General features: G+C 44.8%; 4 non-coding genes across 4 annotated transcripts; 2 read left to right on the forward strand and 2 right to left on the reverse strand.

Moving 5' to 3' along the window:
- The first annotated feature begins 1,353 nt into the window (after positions 1–1,353).
- Positions 1,354–3,257, forward strand: LOC113507564. The gene has a single exon (XR_003401870.1). It is a non-coding gene; the product is annotated as a small subunit ribosomal RNA (ribosomal RNA).
- Positions 3,258–3,676: 419 nt separating this feature from the next.
- On the forward strand, positions 3,677–3,833 carry LOC113507563. Its single transcript, XR_003401869.1, has one exon. It is a non-coding gene; the product is annotated as a 5.8S ribosomal RNA (ribosomal RNA).
- Positions 3,834–9,572: 5,739 nt separating this feature from the next.
- LOC113507569 lies at positions 9,573–9,729 on the reverse strand. The gene has a single exon (XR_003401875.1). It is a non-coding gene; the product is annotated as a 5.8S ribosomal RNA (ribosomal RNA).
- Positions 9,730–10,149: 420 nt separating this feature from the next.
- LOC113507565 lies at positions 10,150–12,053 on the reverse strand. Its single transcript, XR_003401871.1, has one exon. It is a non-coding gene; the product is annotated as a small subunit ribosomal RNA (ribosomal RNA).
- Positions 12,054–12,500: the final 447 nt, after the last annotated feature.

The following is a 12,500-nucleotide window of genomic DNA, read 5'->3' on the forward strand; positions in this document are numbered from 1 at the left end:
AACCCAGCAGGCACGCGCGCTCGCGCGGGGGGGGGGGGGGGTGCTTGCGTTCCTGCCTTCATAGGCGTCTGTGTCACACCACACCAATGAAGACTCAAACACTCACCAAGTCGTTGAACCTAGACAAACACCCAGGCACCCCCCCCCCCCCCCCGGCCACACACCCCGCTCTGCAGCGCCTCAGGTTCTTTTGTGGTGGTCGATGTTAGTTCTTCAGGTTGATGGAGGCCACCCTCTCAACATATTCAATACCAATATCTGGGTGGGTGGGGGAGGAGCGGAGGGGGGAGGGTAGGGGCGGGGGCTAGGTCTCCACTGTCGGCTTTCACTCACCTCGAGGGTAGGTAGTGTTTGAATGACACCACCGACGATCCCTGATCTGCTGATCTCGAAACTTTTCAGTTCACTCGGTCGCTTGGTACGTGGATATCTCATCGTATAACGTATTTCTCCTCCGATACTATATACGTTTAAGTTTGCAACAATGTCATGCGGCGCGCGCAGATGCGCGCACGTATGATGTTGTGCGCGTGCGCGTGCGCAGCTTTCAGCGACTTAACGTTGACACGCGAACATTATTATGTTAGTGTGTTTCACGTTAAGTCGCTGAATGTCGTCTACGAACGAAAAATGGACGACACACACATGTAGTAATATTATTATGAAGATGATCAACACACATACATATTATTATATATATATATATAAGTGTATATATATATATTAGTATGTAAGTGTGTAGTACTGTGTGTGTTGTGCGTTTGTGTAACTTCAACTGTGTGGACCGTCGGTTCGTAACAACGTTACGATTCGTTAACGGTTCAAATGTTATAAAATATGACTTTAATCGTGACGTGATCGATTCAAACGCGCACGGATACGCTAATGTGAATCTTTCGCGAGTTCAATCACGATTATTTATTTTTGTGTAAATAGTATTGTTCTATATACGCATTATTATATGATTACATATATAAACTAAACAATGAATATAGTGAATACGGACTCTGTACAATCCGGGCAATTAAATCGTTGTTTGACGTATTTTATTATGTTAACCGAGATTATTATTAAAGTGAATGAAATCGTGTCTCGATACGAACGTTCACCATCGGGGTTTTTTCATTATATTGTACCCTTATAGGCGTCGTCGTAGTCGTCGTCGTCGTCGTCGAAAACAATATTCGTCTCAATTATTATACGAGCTCGCCCGTACAAGCGTCTGCGTTAATCCGTCGACGCGCGGGAATGAGGATTTCTCGTAAGTATCGATATAGAGAGAGGACGGTATACGTGTGTACCACCGCAATCGAAAATCGAAACGAACGAGAACGTCTTTCATATGAATGAAGCTCCCTGGTTGATCCTGCCAGTAGTTATATGCTTGTCTCAAAGATTAAGCCATGCATGTCTCAGTGCAAGCCGTATTAAGGCGATACCGCGAATGGCTCAATATATCAGTTTTGGTTCCTTAGATCTTACTCAGTTACTTGGATAACTGTGGTAATTCTAGAGCTAATACATGCAATCAGAACTCTGACCAGTGATGGGATGAGTGCTTTTATTAGATCAAAACCAATCGACGGATGGCCATGTGTCTGAAGTCGTTAATTTTGATGAATCTGGATAACTTTTGCCGATCGCATGGTCCAGTACCGGCGACGCATCTTTCAAATGTCTGCCTTATCAACTTTCGATGGTAGTTTCTGCGACTACCATGGTTGTCACGGGTAACGGGGAATCAGGGTTCGATTCCGGAGAGGGAGCCTGAGAAACGGCTACCACATCCAAGGAAGGCAGCAGGCGCGCAAATTACCCACTCCCGGCACGGGGAGGTAGTGACGAAAAATAACGATACGGGACTCTTACGAGGCCTCGTAATCGGAATGAGTACACTTTAAATATTTTAACGAGGAACAATTGGAGGGCAAGTCTGGTGCCAGCAGCCGCGGTAATTCCAGCTCCAATAGCGTATACTAAAATTGTTGCGGTTAAAAAGCTCGTAGTTGCATTTGTGCGCCGCGCTGTCGGTGCACCGCATCCGCGGTGATACTGACACGTCTGCGGAGCATATCGTCGGTGAGCCGGCGGTAATACGCCGGTTCAATATCAAAATCCTATCGCGGTGCTCTTCGGTGAGTGTCGAGGTGGGCCGACAATTTTACTTTGAACAAATTAGAGTGCTCAAAGCGGGCTCAAAATGCTGCTTGAATATTTCGTGCATGGAATAATAGAATATGATCTCGGTTCTATTTTGTTGGTTTTCAGAACTCCGAGGTAATGATTAATAGGGATAACTGGGGGCATTCGTATTGCGACGTTAGAGGTGAAATTCTTGGATCGTCGCAAGACGAACATCAGCGAAAGCATTTGCCAAAGGTGTTTTCATCAATCAAGAACGAAAGTTAGAGGTTCGAAGGCGATTAGATACCGCCCTAGTTCTAACCGTAAATATGTCATCTAGCGATCCGCCGACGTTACTACAATGGCTCGGCGGGCAGCTTCCGGGAAACCAAAGATTTTGGACTCCGGGGGGAGTATGGTTGCAAAGCTGAAACTTAAAGGAATTGACGGAAGGGCACCACCAGGAGTGGAGCCTGCGGCTTAATTTGACTCAACACGGGAAATCTCACCAGGCCCGGACACCGGAAGGATTGACAGATTAACAGCTCTTTCTTGATTCGGTGGGTGGTGGTGCATGGCCGTTCTTAGTTGGTGGAGCGATTTGTCTGGTTAATTCCGGTAACGAACGAGACTCTAGCCTGCTAAATAGGCGTCGTCATTTAGGTGTGCGTGGCTACGCGTCACGCAACTCACTGGCGACGTATTAAAATTCTTCTTAGAGGGACCGGCGGCTTCGAGCCGCACGAGATTGAGCAATAACAGGTCTGTGATGCCCTTAGATGTCCTGGGCCGCACGCGCGCTACACTGAAGGAATCAGCATGTTCTCCCTGGCCTAGAGGCCCGGGCAACCCGCTGAAACTCCTTCGTGCTGGGGATTGGGGTTTGCAATTATCCCCCATAAACGAGGAATTCCTAGTAAGCGCGAGTCATAAGCTCGCGTTGATTACGTCCCTGCCCTTTGTACACACCGCCCGTCGCTACTACCGATTGAATGATTTAGTGAGGTCTTCGGACCGACACGCGGTGGCTTCACGGCCGTCGGCGTTGCTGGGAAGTTGACCAAACTTGATCATTTAGAGGAAGTAAAAGTCGTAACAAGGTTTCCGTAGGGGAACCTGCGGAAGGATCATTAACGATGTACCGTTTTAACGTGCACTGCGTACGCGAAACGATGTCACATTAATGTTCTCCAAATACTTAAAACGTTCGTCGACACTTTTATCCAATCGTATCGATGAACTTTTAAAAAGAGACCGAACCGACAGGCGTTCCATGGCTTAACTGTCCGGGCGCGCCGGTCGTTCGTCTCGCGTCGCGTACAATCGAGAGTTTTATGCTTCGTTACGATACGGTTTAACATAAAATCCGCAAACCGTGAGAAACATATAAGCTTTAGGTGGATACGCGTTCGTTAACGTTCACTCTCTCTCGTTGCAGATTACGCGGTGTTCCGCGACGGGGGTAAATGTTTTTTTTTTTTTTTTTTAGATATATTAAAAAAAAAAAAATTCTTTATTTATCGTAACATGGGTAATAATTTTGTAAAACTATTACCCTGGACGGTGGATCACTTGGCTCGCGGGTCGATGAAGAACGCAGTTAACTGCGCGTCATAGTGTGAACTGCAGGACACATTTGAACATCGACATTTCGAACGCACATTGCGGTCCGTGGAGACACATCCAGGACCACTCCTGTCTGAGGGCCGGCTGTATAAAGTAAACATGCCACATTGCGCATTATGATCTCGTATCCCTATACGATACGATCCAGAAGCGCATTTGACGGCCATCCGTCGGTCCGTTTCGCTTGATAAGTGTCGTCGCTGTTTACGCTTCGCTCTTTCGGGTTGAACGTTGTTACCGACGGTCCGTTCAAAAATAACGCTCTATACGATAGATAGGACATTTGTCGAACGACGTGTCTGACGCTCTTGCACATTTAACGACGTGTATTTGCGTTTTACGCGACGGACGTACAATGATCGCGAGTAAGCGTATCATGCGTCTCGACGTCTCGTCGAGATGCGTCTGCGCGATCGCGACCCTTCGGTCGGTCTAACTAACCAGAGGGGGTCGAGGTGCTCAAGGTCCTAGTATACAATGTCTACGTGTTCGACATAAACACATGTCCGTATATCGTTCGAGATACTAGTAGGCGGACTCGACGTCCGAAGAGCGCATCGACGCCGTAGTCGTTCATAAGAATCTAATAGCGCCGTTAAAGCGTCGTTTTATTCTAGTGTCCGATTGCGTCGTCGTAACGCTGACGGATATCGCGTCTGCCTCATTTTTTTATCGTTGGCCTCAGATCAGGGAGGATCACCCGCCGAATTTAAGCATATTAGTAAGCGGAGGAAAAGAAACTAACCAGGATTTCCTTAGTAGCGGCGAGCGAACAGGAAAGAAGCCCAGCACTGAATCCCGCCGTCGTTCAGGCGGCGGGAGATGTGGTGTTCGGGAGGTTCCGCTTTCTCGTCGCGATCGCTCCTGTCCAAGTTCGTCTTGAACGGGGCCGTTTTCCCGTAGAGGGTGCCAGGCCCGTAGCGACGGAGGATTGCGGCGAGAGGGACTCTCCTTAGAGTCGGGTTGCTTGAGAGTGCAGCCCTAAGTGGGTGGTAAACTCCATCTAAGGCTAAATATTACCGCGAGACCGATAGCGAACAAGTACCGTGAGGGAAAGTTGAAAAGAACTTTGAAGAGAGAGTTCAAGAGTACGTGAAACCGTTCAGGGGTAAACCTGCGAAACTCGAATGAACGAACGGAGAGATTCATCGTCATTCCTCGGCGTACGGACGCGCGCCTCGATGTCGCCGATCTCGGTCGGCTGGCACGGGTCGCGTCCGTCGACGTCCGGGGACGGCGTGCACTTCTCTCTTAGTAAATACATCGCGACCCGTTCGATGTCGGTCTAAGCGCCGTACGGGAGCCCCGTTGCCCCTTCACGGGGGTAGTGGGACCGCGACGGTGGCCGACCGGCCGTCGGACGGTAGTTCTGACGAATCGCGCACGCGTTTTAGACGCGTCCGGCCCGACGCAAGTCAACGTCGTATCCAACGTCTACGCCAAAGTGCGGACGTAGGTGCGGCGCGTCTGTCGTCGCAGCCGTGTTGTCACGGACTGTGCGCGTCTCTGTCTGCGATGATTCAGTTTCGGGCACTCGCAGGACCCGTCTTGAAACACGGACCAAGGAGTCTAGCATGTATGCGAGTCATTGAGATAATAAAACTGAAAGGCGCAACGAAAGTGAAGGCGCGCGCTAAATAGATTTCATTATCAGTAAAAGATATTATAAACCTTATACATTCTTCCTAACGCACGTATAATTGGGTATTCAATCGAAAAAAACTTATTTTCCATCAGATAGGCATCCAAAAAACATCGAATAAATATTACTTTATTTTATAACTTAAACAATAAATGAACCTGACACAGTCTAGTGACGTCACTTATCAGTACTTTTTTACAAGCCATCCCATACAGCCCCATCATTTTATTGTAATAAATCCTACTTTTGTAATGAAGTACCCTATTATAAGCATGAGTTTGTCCTTGTAATCATCGCTCACGGCAACCCTGCTTTGTTTGTTCTACTTGCGACACTTATAGACAGCCCATTTAGTTTTCAGTTTCCTATATAAATTATATGAGTGAGCACATTTCCTTCAGTTTTGTAACTTGTGCGTTGGCGAGGTTTTCAGTGCGTGCTACATCGCGTGCTAACTGCGCTGTTAATACACTGCGGCTTGCGCGGTACTAAGTTGGGTATTAACCGACAGCGCGAAAAAGGAGGTAGTATTCTTACTGGTCTATATGTGGGTTTTTGCCTTGATGGTGTTTTAGACAAGAATAGGACTGATATTCATGTTTTTATATAAGTATACAGGCCTTAGGCTTATTTTTTTTTTATTAACTGGTCAAGTGTTAGTCGGATTCGTAACACCGAGTACAATAAGTGGCTCGAAAAAAAAATTAATTGAATTAAAAAAATTAATAACCTTACCTTGTTTTGCCTGAATTTTAATATTTATCATGCGTCATCATTTTTGATGACGCATCTTAAAAATAAAAATGACGTTCATGAGATATATGGTGGTAGTAAAGTGATCGGCAGACAGCGGAGCCTTAGTAGGTTTACCCTTGTTTACCCTTTAAATAGGGAGATATAAATCGGCCTAGATGCATGTCGAATTCCAGACTCCATAGAGTTCTCTTCCTGACAACAAACATCCGAAATTATAAAAAAATCTAATATCTTGTTCCTGGGAACAAGTTTCAATTCAAATGCATTAAATAATTAAACCAACTGTTACGCAAGCTACTCATATTACCGTAGTGCGAGACTCGTTAAAATATATATTGTAATAAAATTATAAACTTGTGTATACATAATGGGTAATTTTCGAGTAAGCCTGTCGTACCCTGAGAATATCTCATTAAACCAAGGTCGGTAAAACCATTATGGTAGAGTTGACAGCATAGTTTGATAAGTATTTTAACTTTAATTGGTAATTAATTGTCTCCAAAATATATAAATAGCTTATCACAAAGAGCCATAAAGATTTCATCATTCCCCTGCCCATATCCCATCCACATTAATTTATATGACGGCGCGCGGATTAATTGAGAATACTTTTGTTTAGTTAGACGATTTTAATTGATTGTGGAAATGTTAGAAATGTGTATTAAGCTAGTCCATAACTATTATTATAATGAGTAAGTGGTAAATTTAAAAAGGAAGCGGGTTACCCCGAATAGAGTAGTAGGTGGCGCTAGGTGCGACGACGTTCGTTTTGCTTGTCAAGACAGTTGTCATAAAAATAGCGAGCACGTGCTAACCTATTGGCTCCAAATAATATTCCATCTCAACGGTCCTATTGTATTTTACTCCATAATGTTAGAAGTTCACATTATACAATCTAGAAGACTTTTTTTTCTAAATTAATAATTTTATTTACAATTTTACAGAGTTAAATATTTACAAGTTAAAAAACAAAAAATAATTAAATCAAAGCATCAAAAAATTCATCGGCATCGCCGCTGGCTGGGAGTGTGCCCAAAAGGCTGGCAGCATTGCCACGTTGAATGGCAATGCTAATCCTAATCTAGAAGATAACGTTGACGCTTTTATTTTGAATATCCCGTCGCTCATACGCCCAAGATGGAGGCTAACCCAGACTGTTCGGAAAATGTTCCTGACGCTTCCATACTAATATTGTTATATATGTGATATATCAATATCAGTATGGATGTAGTGACTAACAAACATGTTGATCACGCTTCACAATCAATTAAATAGTTCATTAATGTATTATATTAATTAAAGCAGCTTCGTGACTCATACTGCACCTATTACCACAGCATATAGAATAGTGCTACGTACTATTACTCATACCATTGGTGATGACGCGATGACGAACGGTTAAAGGAATAGTAGCAATACTATCTTGAAAAAGCGAATCCATCGCGAAAAGTAAAAATATCACAGTGTAAAGAAAAAGCCGGCCAAGTGCAAGTCGGACTGGCGACGCTGAAGATTAGAAGAAGAAAAATAAATGCTCATAAAAATCTAAATCAATTTATTCAAAATCAGGCTATTAAGTAGCACTTTTTGACGACCTCCGTGGTCGAGTGGCGTACGCACCGGTTTCAAGGTGTCGCTAGCTCTGAGGTCCCGGGTTCGATCCCCGGTCGGGTCAATGTAAAAATTCACATTTGTACATTGTCTCGGGTCTGGGTGTTTGTGGTACCTTCGTTGTATCTGAATTCCATAGCACAAGTGCTTTAGCAACTTACTTTGGGTTCAGAACAATGTATGTGATGTTGTCCGCATTTATTTATTTATTTATTTTTAAAGGCCAAATTTCATTGGACGCTAGCTCTGAGGTCCCGGGTTCGATCCCCGGTCGGGTCAATGTAAAAATTCACATTTTCTACATTGTCTCGGATCTGAGTGTTTGTGGTACCTTCGTTGTATCTGAATTCCATAACACAAGTGCTTTAGCAACTTACTTTGGGTTCAGAACAATGTATGTGATGTTGTCCGCATTTATTTATTTATTTATTTTTAAAGGCCAAATTTCATTGGACCTGTTTCGCCCACACTTCACCGATTCCTAAGTGATTTTGCTGCGAGAAAAGATTTCTTTTTTCATGTTTTTAAATCTCATGATCCGTAAGCTAAAGCCTAGTAACAGACAAAAGGACGTCGAAGTCTTATTTACCACTTTTATCATTGGGTTAAGGATCCCTAAAAAATATTTTTTTGACCCAGGATGCTTTGTATTCGTTAGTTAAATATAACATACTCTAACTGCATGTTTCTGATTTGCAACCAATTTTGCAATATTCCTTTTTTGGCTATCATAATATAATAATAATATGGTGAAAGAAAATTTCATAAAAATACCAAAATACGTTCTAGTTTTCTTTTTCTTAACAAGTACGTAGTTGGTAGTAAGTAACTGTTTCACGGGTGGTCAACTCACGTAATTTACTGTAAGGAATCATCAAGTAATCATACAAACAATAGACTGTCTAACTTATTATTTACTTGTGGTAACATCCTAGTGTGTCGTCATTTACTGCACTATCAATAATAGAAGCTTATGAGGGTTACACGCGATTAAAAATAAAAATAAAAAGGAGGATAAATAAAAATATGTAGGAGCGATCGCGACGAGAAAGCGGAACCTCCCGAACACCACATCTCCCGCCGCCTGAACGACGGCGGGATTCAGTGCTGGGCTTCTTTCCTGTTCGCTCGCCGCTACTAAGGAAATCCTGGTTAGTTTCTTTTCCTCCGCTTACTAATATGCTTAAATTCGGCGGGTGATCCTCCCTGATCTGAGGCCAACGATAAAAAAATGAGGCAGACGCGATATCCGTCAGCGTTACGACGACGCAATCGGACACTAGAATAAAACGACGCTTTAACGGCGCTATTAGATTCTTATGAACGACTACGGCGTCGATGCGCTCTTCGGACGTCGAGTCCGCCTACTAGTATCTCGAACGATATACGGACATGTGTTTATGTCGAACACGTAGACATTGTATACTAGGACCTTGAGCACCTCGACCCCCTCTGGTTAGTTAGACCGACCGAAGGGTCGCGATCGCGCAGACGCATCTCGACGAGACGTCGAGACGCATGATACGCTTACTCGCGATCATTGTACGTCCGTCGCGTAAAACGCAAATACACGTCGTTAAATGTGCAAGAGCGTCAGACACGTCGTTCGACAAATGTCCTATCTATCGTATAGAGCGTTATTTTTGAACGGACCGTCGGTAACAACGTTCAACCCGAAAGAGCGAAGCGTAAACAGCGACGACACTTATCAAGCGAAACGGACCGACGGATGGCCGTCAAATGCGCTTCTGGATCGTATCGTATAGGGATACGAGATCATAATGCGCAATGTGGCATGTTTACTTTATACAGCCGGCCCTCAGACAGGAGTGGTCCTGGATGTGTCTCCACGGACCGCAATGTGCGTTCGAAATGTCGATGTTCAAATGTGTCCTGCAGTTCACACTATGACGCGCAGTTAACTGCGTTCTTCATCGACCCGCGAGCCAAGTGATCCACCGTCCAGGGTAATAGTTTTACAAAATTATTACCCATGTTACGATAAATAAAGAATTTTTTTTTTTTTAATATATCTAAAAAAAAAAAAAAAAAAACATTTACCCCCGTCGCGGAACACCGCGTAATCTGCAACGAGAGAGAGTGAACGTTAACGAACGCGTATCCACCTAAAGCTTATATGTTTCTCACGGTTTGCGGATTTTATGTTAAACCGTATCGTAACGAAGCATAAAACTCTCGATTGTACGCGACGCGAGACGAACGACCGGCGCGCCCGGACAGTTAAGCCATGGAACGCCTGTCGGTTCGGTCTCTTTTTAAAAGTTCATCGATACGATTGGATAAAAGTGTCGACGAACGTTTTAAGTATTTGGAGAACATTAATGTGACATCGTTTCGCGTACGCAGTGCACGTTAAAACGGTACATCGTTAATGATCCTTCCGCAGGTTCCCCTACGGAAACCTTGTTACGACTTTTACTTCCTCTAAATGATCAAGTTTGGTCAACTTCCCAGCAACGCCGACGGCCGTGAAGCCACCGCGTGTCGGTCCGAAGACCTCACTAAATCATTCAATCGGTAGTAGCGACGGGCGGTGTGTACAAAGGGCAGGGACGTAATCAACGCGAGCTTATGACTCGCGCTTACTAGGAATTCCTCGTTTATGGGGGATAATTGCAAACCCCAATCCCCAGCACGAAGGAGTTTCAGCGGGTTGCCCGGGCCTCTAGGCCAGGGAGAACATGCTGATTCCTTCAGTGTAGCGCGCGTGCGGCCCAGGACATCTAAGGGCATCACAGACCTGTTATTGCTCAATCTCGTGCGGCTCGAAGCCGCCGGTCCCTCTAAGAAGAATTTTAATACGTCGCCAGTGAGTTGCGTGACGCGTAGCCACGCACACCTAAATGACGACGCCTATTTAGCAGGCTAGAGTCTCGTTCGTTACCGGAATTAACCAGACAAATCGCTCCACCAACTAAGAACGGCCATGCACCACCACCCACCGAATCAAGAAAGAGCTGTTAATCTGTCAATCCTTCCGGTGTCCGGGCCTGGTGAGATTTCCCGTGTTGAGTCAAATTAAGCCGCAGGCTCCACTCCTGGTGGTGCCCTTCCGTCAATTCCTTTAAGTTTCAGCTTTGCAACCATACTCCCCCCGGAGTCCAAAATCTTTGGTTTCCCGGAAGCTGCCCGCCGAGCCATTGTAGTAACGTCGGCGGATCGCTAGATGACATATTTACGGTTAGAACTAGGGCGGTATCTAATCGCCTTCGAACCTCTAACTTTCGTTCTTGATTGATGAAAACACCTTTGGCAAATGCTTTCGCTGATGTTCGTCTTGCGACGATCCAAGAATTTCACCTCTAACGTCGCAATACGAATGCCCCCAGTTATCCCTATTAATCATTACCTCGGAGTTCTGAAAACCAACAAAATAGAACCGAGATCATATTCTATTATTCCATGCACGAAATATTCAAGCAGCATTTTGAGCCCGCTTTGAGCACTCTAATTTGTTCAAAGTAAAATTGTCGGCCCACCTCGACACTCACCGAAGAGCACCGCGATAGGATTTTGATATTGAACCGGCGTATTACCGCCGGCTCACCGACGATATGCTCCGCAGACGTGTCAGTATCACCGCGGATGCGGTGCACCGACAGCGCGGCGCACAAATGCAACTACGAGCTTTTTAACCGCAACAATTTTAGTATACGCTATTGGAGCTGGAATTACCGCGGCTGCTGGCACCAGACTTGCCCTCCAATTGTTCCTCGTTAAAATATTTAAAGTGTACTCATTCCGATTACGAGGCCTCGTAAGAGTCCCGTATCGTTATTTTTCGTCACTACCTCCCCGTGCCGGGAGTGGGTAATTTGCGCGCCTGCTGCCTTCCTTGGATGTGGTAGCCGTTTCTCAGGCTCCCTCTCCGGAATCGAACCCTGATTCCCCGTTACCCGTGACAACCATGGTAGTCGCAGAAACTACCATCGAAAGTTGATAAGGCAGACATTTGAAAGATGCGTCGCCGGTACTGGACCATGCGATCGGCAAAAGTTATCCAGATTCATCAAAATTAACGACTTCAGACACATGGCCATCCGTCGATTGGTTTTGATCTAATAAAAGCACTCATCCCATCACTGGTCAGAGTTCTGATTGCATGTATTAGCTCTAGAATTACCACAGTTATCCAAGTAACTGAGTAAGATCTAAGGAACCAAAACTGATATATTGAGCCATTCGCGGTATCGCCTTAATACGGCTTGCACTGAGACATGCATGGCTTAATCTTTGAGACAAGCATATAACTACTGGCAGGATCAACCAGGGAGCTTCATTCATATGAAAGACGTTCTCGTTCGTTTCGATTTTCGATTGCGGTGGTACACACGTATACCGTCCTCTCTCTATATCGATACTTACGAGAAATCCTCATTCCCGCGCGTCGACGGATTAACGCAGACGCTTGTACGGGCGAGCTCGTATAATAATTGAGACGAATATTGTTTTCGACGACGACGACGACGACTACGACGACGCCTATAAGGGTACAATATAATGAAAAAACCCCGATGGTGAACGTTCGTATCGAGACACGATTTCATTCACTTTAATAATAATCTCGGTTAACATAATAAAATACGTCAAACAACGATTTAATTGCCCGGATTGTACAGAGTCCGTATTCACTATATTCATTGTTTAGTTTATATATGTAATCATATAATAATGCGTATATAGAACAATACTATTTACACAAAAATAAATAATCGTGATT

The sequence above is a fragment of the Trichoplusia ni genome, unplaced genomic scaffold, assembly GCF_003590095.1.
Source record: "Trichoplusia ni isolate ovarian cell line Hi5 unplaced genomic scaffold, tn1 tig00002905, whole genome shotgun sequence".
Taxonomy (NCBI): domain Eukaryota; kingdom Metazoa; phylum Arthropoda; class Insecta; order Lepidoptera; family Noctuidae; genus Trichoplusia; species Trichoplusia ni.